Source organism: Arachis hypogaea, chromosome 16 (assembly GCF_003086295.3).
Source record: "Arachis hypogaea cultivar Tifrunner chromosome 16, arahy.Tifrunner.gnm2.J5K5, whole genome shotgun sequence".
NCBI lineage: Eukaryota > Viridiplantae > Streptophyta > Magnoliopsida > Fabales > Fabaceae > Arachis > Arachis hypogaea.
Genome location: NC_092051.1, coordinates 80,652,795 through 80,664,166, shown reverse-complemented (window position 1 = coordinate 80,664,166; position 11,372 = coordinate 80,652,795). Strand labels below are relative to the sequence as shown.

Here is an 11,372-nt window from a genome sequence, read left to right as displayed (position 1 = left end):
ATGCAAACATAATGAGGTATTTTCAAGGTTGTAATGGGGCCAAGGTAATGGTAAGGATACATATATGGCTAAGTAAGCTTATAAACTGAATCTTTAATTAACCCAAGCTTTAACATAACATATATATATTCTATATAACTTCAGAATTCATACCTACCTACCCAGAATTTCCCTTTTACATTCCATACTAATGTATCAACTTTTTATCTTAATTTTATCATACATGCATTGATCTTTGAATTCTTAACTCAGCATTGGGGTAATTTTGTCCCCTTATTCATTTATTGAATATTTTTGGTTTTTCTTTTTTTTTTTTTGAAACATAAACATAGAAATAAACATAGCTTATCAATGCACATAGATTTTTGATTCTTATAGTTTCACATGAGTAGGTATCCAAATTCCCATTGTATTATCATGACACATTCCCTTATTATCTTTTGTTCCCACAATTTCCCATACTTAATTAGCACACACAATTCTATCTTAAGCTAACCAAAGATTTAGTTTGGGATATATAATTATTTTTCCGCTTAAGGCTAGTAATGTGGTAAAATATAGAACAAATGGGATTTAAAAGCTCAAAGTGGCTAACAAAGGTAATTGAAAGGGTAGGCTTAATTTGGATAAGTGAGCTAAATAATTAATGGCCTCAATCATACGCAAACATATAAATAAAATAAACATTGGACATATAGGATGGAACAAAATATAGATTACAATCATAGAGAAGTAAACACACAAGAATCAAATAATTATGGTTAAATAGTGTAACCATACATAAAGGCTCAAATCTCACAGGTTGTGTGTTCTTTAGCTCAAAAATCATGTTCCAAATACAACTTCAAGTAAATTTAACATAAAAGTTTTAATTAAAATTAGTGAAATTTTGTTCCAAAGATAGAGTCTTAGAAGAAACTTATTGTCATTTCAATCAAGTAGAACATGCATGCAACTAACCTATTACTATGTAATTTATCTTATTCTACAAAAGAAAAACTATCTAAATATCCTAATTTATTGGTGTTTAGGGAAGAGAAATTACCTCCGGAAGTCAAAAACTGACCGACCTCCCCACACTTAAGGCTTTGCACCGTCTTCGGTGCCATCTGTCAAAAACAAAGGTGGGCTGGTAGCAGTATCTCCACAGTCGGGGCCATCATGGCTTCCTGTGCTGGTAAAGAAAGTGGAATCCGGAGTGTCTGAGTCCTTGAATTTTCCCATAATCAGCTCCTTGAGGTATGTGAATCGGCGCCTGTTACGGTGCTCTCTCATCTTAGCTTTGTGTTCCTGCCGATCTAACCTTTCTAGTATCCGATGGAGCAGTTGGTTTGTTTTAGGTGCTTGTGGCGTTGAAGAAGGAATATCTTCAACCGGTTCAGTAGGATGGCTTGTGGCGGCTGGTGGAGGTCTGATGTATTTCCCGTTAGGGACATACTAATCATCCCGTGGGAGCATGGCTTTGGTGTCCCCAGCTCTGTAGGAGACTCCGGCTGCTGAGACAAGATCTGAGACCAAGGCGGGAAAAGGTAAGTTGCCCACACTTTGTACGTGTCCCCTGGCATTCCGGATGTGTCTTGGTAGGTTCAGAGGTTGGTCTGTAAGGATGCACCATAGTAGAACGGCCATGTCCGCAGTGAAGGAGGACTCGTGAGTGCTCGGAAAGACGTAATGGGACATGATCTGTGCCCATACGCGAGCCTCCAAGGTAAGTGTTGAAGCCGATATTCCCTTAGGGCGGGTACGATGGTATCCATAGATCCAACGGCTGCCAGGTAGTGCGATAACTCTGAGAACGGTGTTCCAGTCAAATTGGTACATCTGGCGCTTGAGTGCGGCTTCTTGAAAGGCGTCCAATCCTTCTGGAATAGGGGGAAGACATAGAGCTTTTTGAATGGCCTCTTCTGTAATGGGGACTTGCTTCTGACGGACAAAGACAGACTGCAAAGTTAGCAGGTGAAATTTGGAGTAGAACTCGACTACCCAAGAAAGATTGACCTGCCTCGGCTGTCTCTGTAGGAAACCCCATTGTCTTTGTGCAATTTGTGGCTCAACAAAGGTAGCAATATGGTTTGGGAGGAGAAGAAGGTATTCGTTGTTGTAACTCCTTTCTGCTAGGATGGGGAACATCTGCTCACAGTAGCGATTGGGAAATCGCGCAGTGTCCTTTGCTGAGAAGGCTTTTTCTTTATCATCAACCTTTATAATCCTCTTAGTTCTTTTTGTTGAGGGTTTAACCGCAGTTGAAGAGGGCTCTGCCACTAATGCTCTTTTTGTTCCTCTTCTTGCTGGTGGTTTGGGAGTAGCTTTCTCTTTTCCTTTCTTGGTGGCCATCCTGAAAGGGAGAAAAGAGGAAGTATGTCAAAATGTCAAGGGGTAAAGCAAGGAATATGATGGTATGGGTGGCAATCAATGCACATTAAATATGAATGAAGCAAACACATGGTCATGACTACATGTGAAAAGTTCATCAAAAGGGAAAAAGCAAGTGCATGTTTGGGTAATTAGATGCAAGATGTTTTTTGGCATGTTGGCAAAGGCATGAGTAGCATAGATCAAGCATCACTCATAACAAACCATCACGTTTGTATTGACAATTATTTTCGACGAATAAAATATGAAAGGGGTTTTGTGAAAAACAAGCATTTAAGAGTGGAATAGTATAACGTAGAAAAATGCATAATGCCATATTGGCTTTTTCACAAACACATAGCATGCATGGTAAATAAGGTATAGAAAGTATTAAAGTGAACATGCAAGCAACCCTTTAAAAAGGTAATATATAATTGCCAAACAATTTTACAACAATCTACAAGCATATAATGAGAAATAATGACTCAAATAAATTTCCAACACCAAGTAAACAGGAAAAAGAAAGAAAAAGAAAATACGGATAATGAAAGTAAAAAGAAAAGAAAAGAAGGTAACATATAAAAATAAGAAGAATAATAGAAAAGTAAGGGGGGGAAGAAGAAAAGAAAACCTTGTTAATGGGAGTGAGAGAGAGAGAGAGAGAGTAGAAAGTGAGAAAGAAGGAAGAAAGAATGGATAAAGAAGAAATAAGGAGGGAAAAGAGAAAATAGGATTTGGGGAAAAGAAAGATAAGATAATTGGCAAACCTTTTTACGTCGAATTCCAGGGCACACGGCCACGTGAGTGACGCGGTCGCGTGGGAGGCCAATGTTCCCATTTGATGCGAACGCGTCAGCGATGCGATCGCATGGGAGATTTGTGCCACTGGCACGCCTCCAGCCACGCTCTTGCGTGACTCTCTGTTCGTTTTATTATTTCCTCCCATCTCCTGCGACGCAAACGCGTCAATGAGGCGGTCGCGTCGCGAAATTTTTTTTTTTTTAAATAAAAGTATGTAAATGCAGATGCACAAAATGTACTAATAAAGAGAAGAGTTATTGAATAGGGAAAACTAAGAATAAAGAAAAGAACGATCATACCATGGTGGGTTGTCTCCCACCTATCACTTTGCTTTAACATCCGTAAGTTGGACGCTCCACTAGCTCAGGCTTCGGCTATATGGGGATCTTCCAAGAGGAAGATCTCGAGCTCCTTATTTTTCTTCAACTTCTCGCCATGGTATAGCTTTAACCGATGGCCATTAACTTTGATAAGTTTAGAGCTTGAAGGATGGCTTAGGTGATAAACTCCGTATGGTTCGGCCTTCTCTACTCTGAATGGACCTTCCCATCTTGATCTCAACTTGCCTGGCATGAGCCTTAGTCGAGACTTGTAAAGGAGGACTAAGTCTTCAGGTTGGAACTCTTTTCTCTTGATGTGCTGATCATGTACAGCCTTCATCTTCTCCTTGTATAGTCTTGAGTTCTCATAAGCTTCTAGGCGAAGGCTTTCCAGTTCTTGCAGTTGCAACTTTCTTTCAACTCCGGCTTTCTCAATTCCGATGTTGCACTCCTTTACTGCCCAAAAGGCTTTGTGCTCTATTTTAACAGGGAGATGACAAGCTTTTCCATAAACTAAGCGGAAAGGACTCATCCCAATGGGTGTTTTGTATGCTATTCTGTATGCCCAGAGTGCATCTTGTAGCCTGGTGCTCCAGTTTCTTCTATGAGGTTTGACTATCTTCTGCAAGATACGCTTTATCTCTCTGTTTGACACCTCGGCTTGCCCATTAGTCTGAGGATGGTAGGCTGTTGCAACCTTATGAATTATCCCATGTTTTTTCATCAATCCTGTTAGTCTCCTGTTACAAAAATGGGTGCCTTGATCGCTCACGATTGCTCGTGGTGATCTAAAGCGACAAATAATGTGGTTTCTCACAAAGGAAACAACAGTGTTAGCATCATCAGTGCCGGTAGGAATTGCTTCCACCCATTTGGAAACGTAATCCACAGCTAACAATATATAAAAATAACCATTAGAATTTGGAAATGGACCTATGAAGTCAATGACCCAAACATAAAAAATTTCACAGAAAAGCATAATTTGTTGAGGCATCTCATCCCTCCTGGATATATTACCAAATTTTGTCATGGGAAACAAGATCTACAAAATTCAGCAGCGTCTCTAAAAAGTGTAGGCCACCAGAATCCACAGTCTAAGATTTTTCTAGCTATTCTTTGAGGGCCAAAATGTCCTCCACTCTCAAATGAGTGACAGGCCTCTAAGATGGACTGGAATTCTGATTGAGGAACACACCGTCTAATTACCTGGTCAGCACCACATCTCCATAAATATGGGTCATCCCATATATAATATTTAGACTCGCTTTTCAGCTTGTTTCTTTAATGCTTAGAAAATTTTGGAGGAAAGGTACGACTAACTAGATAATTAACTACACGTGCATACCAAGGGACTACCTTATATACTGCTTGCAGGTTATCAAATGGGAAATTATCAGCTATAGGAGTGGGGTCATCTGTAATGTGCTCAAGGCAACTCAAATGGTCTGCCACTAAATTCTGGTTACCACTCCTATCCTTAATTTCTAAATCAAATTCTTGTAATAGCAGTATCCAACGTATAAGCCTCGGTTTGGACTCCTTTTTAGCTAATAGATACTTTAGAACTGCATGGTCCGAGTACACTATTACCTTTGTACCAAGTAAATAGGCTCTGAATTTATCCAGAGCAAAAACAATAGCAAGAAGCTCTTTCTCAGTAGTAGTGTAATTGGACTGAGCGGCATCTAAAGTATTAGATGCATAAGCAATAACAAAGGGGTCCTTAACTTCACGCTGAGCCAGTGCTGCTCCTACTGCATGGTTGGAGGCATCGCACATTATTTCAAATGGTTGGCTCCAGTCTGGTCCTCTCACAATTGGAGCTTGAGTCAGGGCGGTCTTCAGCTTATCAAACGCTTGTTTGCAATCCTCACTGAACTCGAACTTAATATCTTTCTGCAGTAGCCTGGATAAGGGAAGTGCTACCTTATTGAAGTCCTTAATGAATCTCCTGTAAAAACCTGCATAGCCAAGGAACGAACGGACTTCCCTCACAGAGGAAGGGTAAGGTAAACTAGAAATAACATCCACCTTTGCTGGATCTACAGAAATGCCAGTATCAGACACAACATGTCCTAGTACAATACCTTGTTTTACCATAAAGTGACATTTTTCAAAATTTAATACAAGGTTTGTACTGACACATCTGTCTAATACTCTAGATAATCCATCTAAGCAAAGGCTAAAGGAATCGCCATATACACTAAAATCATCCATAAAAACTTCCATACAGTCCTCAATAAGATCAGAGAAAAGACTCATCATGCACCTTTGGAAGGTAGCTGGTGCATTACACAAGCCAAAGGGCATTCTCTTGTAAGCATAAGTCCCAAAAGGACATGTAAAAGTGGTATTTTCCTGATCCTCAGGAGCTATATGAATCTGGAAATAACCTGTGTAACCATCTAGAAAACAATAATGTGATTTACCTGACAGGCGATCCAGCATTTGATCAATGAATGGAAGAGGATAGTGATCCTTACGAGTGGCCTGGTTGAGGCGTCTGTAGTGAATACAGACCCTCCAGGCATTCTGAACTCTAGTTGCAATGAGATCTCCATGCTCATTCTTCATTGTAGTGACTCCAGACTTGTACTGGGCACCACTTATACTGGGCTTACCCATTCACTGTCTGAAATGGGGTAGATGATATCTGCCTCCAGTAGTCTGGTCACTTCCTTCTTGACAACCTCTAAGATAGTGGGGTTCAGTCTTCTCTAGGGTTGACGGATAGGTCTTGCTCCCTCTTCTAAAAATGTCCTATGCTCACAGACTTGAGGGTTGATGCCTACTATGTCTGCCAAACTCCAACCAATTGCCTTCTTGTGCCTCCTCAGCACACTAAGTAACTGCTCTTCCTGTTGAGAAGTGAGTTCCCTTGCAATGATAACTGGAAATTTTTGCTCGTCTTCAAGGTAAGCATATTTGAGGTGTGGAGGAAGGGGTTTTAATTCTAACTTCTAATCATGGTCAGGCTCTGGGTTGTCTGGAGCTGGTAACAATGGTAAAGCACTATCATTATCCTCTGAGAATGTCCCCACACTTGGACCTTGTCCTATGAACTTCTCTTCAAATTCCTCATGGCGAACTTCAGCCACGGTTTCATCTATAATGTCACACTGGAGGATAGAATGATCCTCCGAAGGATGCTTGATAACTCCATTTAGATTGAAGATTACTACTCGGCCATCTATTTCAAAAGAGTATGTTCCTGAAAAAGCATCTAATTTGAACTTTGAGGTCTTCAGGAATGGGCTTCCGAGTAGGATTGATGATGGCTTCTCTGAGTCATTTTAGGGCATCTCCAGGATATAAAAATCAATGAGAAATGTGAGCCCCTTAATGCCCACTAATACATCTTCAGCAACTCCAGCCACTGTAATAATGCTTTTATCTGCTAACACAAAATGAGCTGCCGACCTTTTTAAGGGAGGGAGCCTCAAAATATCATATATAGACAAAGGCATTATACTCACACATGCTCCTAAATCACACATGCAGTCAGAAAATACTACACCACCAATAGTACAATTAACCATACATGGACCTGGGTCACTACACTTTTCAGGTAAACCTCCCATTAAAGAAGATATGGAACTACCTAAAGGAATAGTTTCTAATTCATTAATTTTGTCTTTATGTATACATAAATCTTTTAGAAACTTTGCATATTTAGGTACCTGTTGAATAACATCAAAAAGAGGAATAATTACCTCAACCTTTTTGAATATTTCTACCATTTTTGGGTCAGGTTCCAACTGCTTCCTGGGATTCCTTGCAAGTTGTGGAAATGGAATGGGAGTGGTGTCTTCTGCAGTGTCTGTGCCCTTTGGTGCTTCCTCCCGTAGTTGAACTTCTTCTTTTTCATCTATGTCCTGTATGTCCTCTTCCTCTTCAACATCTTCTATTTCCACTACCTCTTCAGCTGAGGCATGTTCTGGTGCGCTTGGCTCCTCCTGATTCCTCTCCTGCAGTGTGGTTCCGGACTTTAGGGTGATGGCGTTAATGCCACCCTTTGGATTGGATAATGGTTGAGAGGAAATTCCACTGGAGCTCAAAGGCTGGTTATTGGAGTTATTCATTGATCCAATCTGTGAGACAAGAGCTTGCAAAGTAGAGTTTAAACCATTTAGCGTAGCATAAAGGTTATTTTCCATGGTCTGTTGTCTCCAATCAATAGATTGTAGTAAGTCGTCATTAGAAGATGAAGAAGGATAAGTAATTTGAGAGGTCTGCTGTTGGGTATTCTGTGGTCCTTGGGATTGCCTCAGGTGAGGTGCTCTGTAAGGCTGGTTTTGGTTCTGCTGCCTGTTGTTGTTGTTATTCCACCTCTGATTTCTCTTATTGTCTCTACCTCCTCTGTTGTTGTTGTCCCTCCAATTTTGGTTAGAATTGTCCTGCCATCCATGGCTGTAATTGCCACCTTGATTGTACCCTTGGTTGGGGCGGTCATAGAAGTTATGAGTGGCTGCCACGGTGTTGTCTTCCTGCTGGAGCTGCGGACATTCATCAGTATAATGGCTATTATCAGCACATATTCCGCATACTCTCTATGGAACTAACTGTTGGCTTTGCTGTGGTGGAGAAGGTTGAGCTTGCTGAACTTGTTGTTGATTCAATTGCATCTGTTTTAGCAAGTTGGTCATTTCACAGATACTCTGAGTTAGAGCAGCAGTCTCTCTGCTAGAGGATACTTCTACAACGGCTTTTGAACGGCCTTGTTTTTGCCTGTGATTCCGAGTAGATTCAGCTAAGTCGCTGATCAATTGCCATGCCTCATCAGTGGTCTTGTACTTTTTCATAGACCCATTGCTAGCACTTTCCAATGTGGTCTTATCTTGGGGCCTCATGCCCTGTGTGACGTAACCGAGTACCACTATCTTGTCAATCATATGGTGGGGGCATGCTTCTAGAAGATTATTGAAGCGCTCCCAGTATTCATAGAGGGTCTCAGATTCGTCCTGAACAATCATGGAAATGTCTTTCCTCAGTTTATCAGTGACTTCAGCTGGAAAGAACTTTTCCGAGAATTCTCTTCTAAGTGTATCCTAGTTGGATACAGTTGCTGCGGGTTGAGTGTAGTACCACTCTCTTGCCTTTCCCTCAAGAGAAAATGGGAAAGCTTTCAACAAAATTGAAGTTTTATCTGCACCATCACGCCTGACAGTAGAACAGGCTACTTAAAAATCTCTCAGGTGCTTGATAGGCTCTTGAGCAGGTAAGCCATGAAACTTGGGTGATTGATAAACCACTATTTTATGGTTTATCTTGTGCTTAATTGAGTGGATTTTATCAACTCTTTACCCACTTATTCATACTATTTGCATGGTTTTACGTTTTCCTTCCTGATTTTGTGCTATGATTGAAAACATGCTTCTTTGATCTTATATTTGCTTATTATTAATCCTCTCTTATTACCATTAGATGCCTTGATATGTGTGTTAAGTGTTTTCAGAGATTACAGGGCAGGAATGGCTCAGAGGATGGAAAGGAAGCATGCAAAAGTGGAAGGAATACAAGAAGTTGGAGAAACTGCTAAGCTGTCCAGCCTGACCTCTTCGCACTCAAACAGCTATAACTTTAGCTACAGAGGTCCAAACGATGCGGTTTTAGTTGCGTTGGAAAGCTAACGTCCAGGGCTTCAATTTGATATATAATTTTTCATAGCTTCTCTGACACCAGGCGACGCGAACGCGTGGATCACACGGATGCGTGACCTGGCAAGAACGCAACCCGCGCGGAAGCGTGGACGACGCCCCCGCGTCACTTTTCCGCGACCTGTACGTACCAGAATATGCTGGGGGCAATTTTTGGGCTGTTTTTGACCCAGTTTGTGGCCCAAAAAACACAGATTAGAGGCTATAAAGTGGGGGAATGCATCCATTCATAGGAGGCTCTCAAATTCACAATTTTAGGATTTAGATGTAGTTTCTAGAGAGAGAGGTTCTCTCCTCTCTCTTAGGATTAGGATTTAGGACTTCTCTTAGTTTTAGGAGTGACTCTCAATCCCAGGTTCAATGTTCTTTTACTTTATATTTATCTCTTATTTTCAGATATTTTAATGCTTATATTAGTTATGTTGCCTATTTGGTTTATGCTACATTCATGTTATGATTTTTTTAATTAACATTATTTGAGGTATTTCAGATTTATGATTGCTTTCTTTTATTTATATAAATAATTTAGATTTTTCCCTTTTGGCTTTGGTTCATTAATTGGTGACTCTTGAGTTATCAAATTCATTGTTGATGGAAAATTGGAATTCTTCAAGAATTAATTCGAGTTCCAATAACTCTAGCCTTTCCCAAGGAAAGACTAGGACTCGAGGAATCGAAATTAATTCATCCACTTAACTTACCTTCATTGTTAGAGGTTAACAAAGTGAGAGAAAAATCCAATTCTCATCACAATTGATAAGGATAACTAGGATAGGACTTCCAGTTCTTCATACCTTGCCAAGAGTTTATTTTTATTATTATTTTATCTTTCTTGTCAGTCAACTAACTTTTTACCTTAATCCAAAACCCCAAAACACACTTTTTCATAACCAATAATAAGAACACCTCCCTGCAATTCCTTGAGAAGACAACCCGAGGTTTAAATACTCGGTTATCAATTTCAAAGGGGTTTGTTACTTGTGACAACCAAAACATTTGTACGAAGGGATTTTGTTGGTTTAGAAACTATATCTACAACGCGACTGTTTTATTAAAATTCTTTACTAGCAAAAATCCCAACGTCAAAATGGCGCCGTTGCCGGGGAATTGCAAACGTGTGCCTTATTATTGGTTATTGTAAATATAAAAAAAAAATTTATCAGATTTTTATTTTAAAACTTTTATCTTATCTTATCTTATTTTTCAAAATTCAATTTTTTTTTTTTAAAATCATCTCTTTTCAAATATATTTTCTTTTTAGTTTTTGTTTTTATTCTCTCTCACTACCATGAACTCTTACCCCTTTGGCTATGAGTCTGGTTACAATTATGTTGCAGAAAGAAGAAATTACAATGAGAACAGGCATCAAGGTTGGAACAATCAAAGATGGGAGGAGCCACAAGGATTTGATCAACCCTCATGGTAACAACCACCTCCAAAGGACTGTCAACAACCATTCTGTGATGCATATAAAGGCAATGGCTATGGTGAGCGCTCTTTTGATTATCAACAACCACCACCATACGCCTATGAACCCTCTCCTCAACATAACTTTGGACCACCAAACTCACAAGCCCCTTTCCGCCATTCACCTCCATATGACCCTAACCCTCAACCACCATACCAACCACCTTATGAGCCATATGAACCATATATAGAACCACCCCAATTCCAACCCGATTACTCACAAGAACCACCACTTCAATATTCACCATCTCTATATCCATCAATCCAAGAGCACTATGATCCTATTTATGAAAGCCGAGTGCATCAAGAGACAAAGGATCATTTCAAGGAAACAGTGGATTGATTTCAGGCAACCATTCGTCAATTGGAGCAAGCGATAAATCAATTAGCTTCCCGATGTTCGAACACTCAAGGAACCCCCATGGCTTCATGTGGACAATCTAATGAAGAACGTAGCATGAAGGAGATACTAGAAACTCCAGTGAACAGTACGGAGCATGACTTTGTACTGGAACAAGTGAAGGAAGCCAGAATTATTGATGAAGAAGAAGTAGTTGAAGACTTAGGAGATGCAGAACCTCCATGGAAAAGTCCATTCATAGAACCCCCTTCCAAGACATTTGAAATTGATGCTGAGGAAGCTGTACAACCTCCAAGGCATATCACAGTTGAAGACTTGGAAGAGGTTGATCAAGAGATGGAGATTCAAGAAGAAGAAGCACAACCTCCCATGCCCTTGGAAAGCAATGAAGAGGAGATTGAATCGGAAGAAAGC

The 11,372-nt window shown here is 40.1% G+C and overlaps 1 non-coding gene across 1 annotated transcript; it reads left to right on the top strand.

Moving 5' to 3' along the window:
- The first annotated feature begins 8,359 nt into the window (after window positions 1-8,359).
- Window positions 8,360-8,467, top strand: LOC112760603 (small nucleolar RNA R71). The gene has a single exon (XR_003181036.1). It is a non-coding gene; the product is annotated as a small nucleolar RNA R71 (small nucleolar RNA).
- The last annotated feature ends 2,905 nt before the right edge of the window (window positions 8,468-11,372 follow it).